The sequence below is a fragment of the Geospiza fortis genome, unplaced genomic scaffold (assembly GCF_000277835.1).
Source record: "Geospiza fortis unplaced genomic scaffold, GeoFor_1.0 scaffold154, whole genome shotgun sequence".
Taxonomy (NCBI): Eukaryota; Metazoa; Chordata; class Aves; order Passeriformes; family Thraupidae; genus Geospiza; species Geospiza fortis.
The window spans coordinates 790,747-794,755 of NW_005054397.1; positions in this window are offsets into that span (position 1 = coordinate 790,747).

A 4,009-nucleotide genomic window follows, 5' to 3' on the forward strand; every position below is an offset into this window, starting at 1 on the left:
ACACACACACACACACACACACACACACACACACACACACACACACACACACACACACACACACACACACACACACACACACACACACACACACACACACACACACACACACACACACACACACACACACACACACACACACACACACACACACACACACACACACACACACACACACACACACACACACATACACATAATTTATTCTTTCCTTTTGCCTCTTTTGCAGTTGCAAACCCACACCAAAATACCCCCCAGCCATCTCCTGCCGATGGCTTCTTCTGAAATCTGATTCCCAGGGTGGATTCACAGCCCCAGATCCCACCCTCCTTTCTAGCTTTGCCTCCACCTTCACCCCATCCATCATGCGAGCCCTCCAACCCTGCCGCCATCCCTCTGTTTCTCCATCCTGCCATCAGTCCCTCCACCCCTCCCTCACTCCATTCCTCCCTCTGTTTCCCCATCAGTTCATTCCTCCATCACTCTATTACTCTATACCCCCATCTTTCCATTCATCCCTCCATTCCTCTCTATCTCCATCCTTTCATCCCTCCATCCCATTCTCCCACTGTCCCTCCATCACTCCCTCAACCCTTCCATTCTTCTCTGCATCTTTGTCTTTATTCCCTGGTGCCAATAAAGTCCATTTGCACCCAAATCACATCCACACTTGAACCCTCCAGTCTTTGTCAGCCTTGCCGCACTGCCAGCATTTCCACTGGGAGCAGAACTCAAATAAAACCAGGGAAATCCACACACCCAAATGCTGAATTACAAAGAGAAAAAGCAATTCCCACTCACAGTGACTGCAGCTGCTGGGAGTGCAGTGAAAAGCAGGATTATCCCTGCGGGGATTGTTTCTCTACTATAATGCTTTGTCTTCCCTTATTGATTCTTAGGCCTTGAGGATTCTGGGCTTGGGTTTGGTTTTTTTCTTCACTTGTCTTTGCCTGAAATGGCTTAATTTCATTTTTACCTGTAGGCAAATTGTGGAAACTCATTTTATGGATGGTATTGGAGCACTCAGTGCTGGGGATGGATGGCTCAAAGAGCCGCCTTTGGAAAGAGAATAAATAAATATCAACTAGAGGTGTCCTTACATAGACATTACTTTGCCTTCCAGAACTATATCGCTCCTGCTATTACAGCCAGTGCAATTAAAATCGAGGATTGCAATTAAAGATTCAGGGAGCTCCTCAGTGTTTCCCAAGTTGGGACCCAACTCTGCCCCAGTGCTCTGGGGCATCAATGCACTGTGCATCACCTTTGTAAGTGTGTGATGTACTCCTGTACATCCACAGTAGATGTGCTCATCTCTGCTTAGGCTGGCCTTTGAAACAGAATCACAGAATCATTAAGGTGGGAAAAGTCCCCTGAGATCACAGAGTCCAACCATTCCATCAGCACTGCCAAGGCCACCACTAAACATGTCTGTGAAAAACACGTTCACTCTCCTGAGAAAATTTAAAAAGTTTAATAAAGGACAATAGGAGACAAGGACCACAGAGCAAAGATTATTGGCTGGGTGCATCTTGGCACTCAGCTAAAATCACACTGTTATCTTTGGGGATACCCCTTAAATACCTTTTCCCTTACATCAGCCTGTTGCATATTCATAGACCCGTATGCATAATAAACCTTTCCCCAAACTAGTTTACATATTTTTACATGGCCCCTCCTTGAGTCCACCTTTGTAGAGCATGCATATTCCTTGGTTGTGATTTTAGTCCATTTTTATCACCAGCTTCAGTTTTGAGCCTGGGTCCACACCGTTTTCAGACAGTGGGTGCTGATAGTTGGCCTATCTGTAGCAGGTGTCCTCATCCTGTGTTCACTGGATGTTATCCCATCCAAGCAGGCATTTTAACACAAGCACAGCTATTTCACTACTATGACTAAGCTTAATTAACAACAGAAATAAAAACTATATCTTTATGACAAAGTTACTTCAACATTACACATATAAAATCCATTTTAATATTTGTGAAAAGCCAACATTATAATATGTACCTATAACATGTCCCAAATGCCTCATCTACATGGCTTTTAAATCCCTCCAGGAATAGGGACTTCACCACTGCCCTGTGCAGTCTTTGCCACAGCTTGACAATCCTGTCCATGAAGAATATCCAGTCTAAACCTCTCCTTGTGCAACTTGAGACCATTCCTCTTGTCCTGTTGCTTGTTACCTGGGAGCAGAGCCCAGCCTCCACCTGGCTCCAGCCTCCCTCCAAGGAATTATTATGAATGGAGGTGAGCTTAGACAAGTCCTGCCTTTGGCTCATATTTCTGGCACTGCTCTGCTTGGGGCGGCCTGCACCCAGATTGCTCCTGTTCACACATTCTTAATAATGGCTGGTTGGGTCTATTACAAAATGAATTATTTATTGAATAGACACAAAATTAACAGACATAAGACTTTGAACAGACTACTTACTACACAGGATAAAACAAAAACAACTCCTAGTAGATAAAACACAGTGCACAATAAATAGGTACCTATACTACAGCTAGCTAAGAAATAGTATAGATTAGGATTCAATGTAACTTACATTACAGCGGGATGGTCACTGCCCTGATCCTTTTGGACACACCATTGCTGACACAGGTGAAGTGTCCTTGTCCTCCTGCCCATCTGGGCACACCTAGGATCATGTTTGGCCATTCTCAGCCCGCACCCCTTGGTAGTTTTCAAGCAGCTGCAGGCATGTTGCAGGGGCTCCAATGATGGAATCATCATGAAACTGCTGTTGTCAGACCCCCAGCTCTGTGTTTCCATGCACACTACAGGTTAATGGCAAACAGCTTTTGCATTTGTTATAGGTGAGTAATGGGATGATTGGCTCTCACAGTTAAGGGATGAATATTGTGTGTATGTTAAGAGAAGCTTTATTGATGTACAGTTATGTTACTGCGGTTTGTTGTTCAGATGTCCTCTGTTCTCCCCATAGTCCCCTTCCCACCCTGGAATTGTTGCCACCAGACAGCCTGGGTTGTCAGGGTTGTCTGAGACATGTGGAGGGAAGGCATGTACCTGTGAGAAACAGCTGCTCACTTTGAAAATTTTAAAAGATTTATTAAACCTCAACAAAAATACAACAAAGGACTACATAAGGAAAAAGCTGCAGCACTGGGAACGGCTCTCATGGATACCACGTGGCCAGTTCATCTTCAAGATGGATGCTCAGTCTTTTATACCCCTGGGGGTTGCATCAGCCAGCCCAGCCCTCCCAAAGTCTGTCAGTCAGCTCTTCTTTGCCATTTATCAGTGGACACTGCTTTCTTGTAACTTGATTGGAGGTCAGGTGTGGCCATGCTGCACCCCCTGAGCAACCCCCTGAGCTTTTCCATTCCCCACTGCCCCAGGCAAGGGACACCTGTGCAGCCTTCTTTGTACCTGTCCTAGACAGCCCCGGCTGTCTGATGGCAGCAATACAGGGGGGAAAGGGAACTGTGGGGAGAACAGAGGACATCTAAACTACAATAACATAACTATGCATCACTAAAGCTTTTCTTAACATTCACACAATAATTATCTTTTAATTGTGAGAGCAAATCATCTCATTATCCATCTATAACATACCCAGCCCCTTGCATGGCGCAGTTGGGAATGGGGAAAGCTTGTTGCTAGAGGGGCAGGGCATGACAACACCTGACCTCTGATCAAGTTGCAAGAAAGTCTCCACCAAAGGATGGCGAAGAAGAAGTTGACTGGCAGACTTTGGCGGGGCCAGAGTTGCCTAATGCAACCCCCAGGGGCATAAAAGGCGGAGCAGCCATTTTGTAGACGAGCACATGGCGGCTGGTCACGCGCTCCCAGCGCGCTGCTATTTTTCCTGATTCAGACCTTTGCTGTGTTTTGTTAAGGTTTAATAAACCTTTAAAATTTTTGAAAGTGAGTGGTTGTTTCTCACACGTTGAATGGACTATGGTATTACAAAAAGTTTAATATATGTACGGAAATAGGAACAAGGAAAACTGGAAAAGAATGACCTTATGATGGTGACCC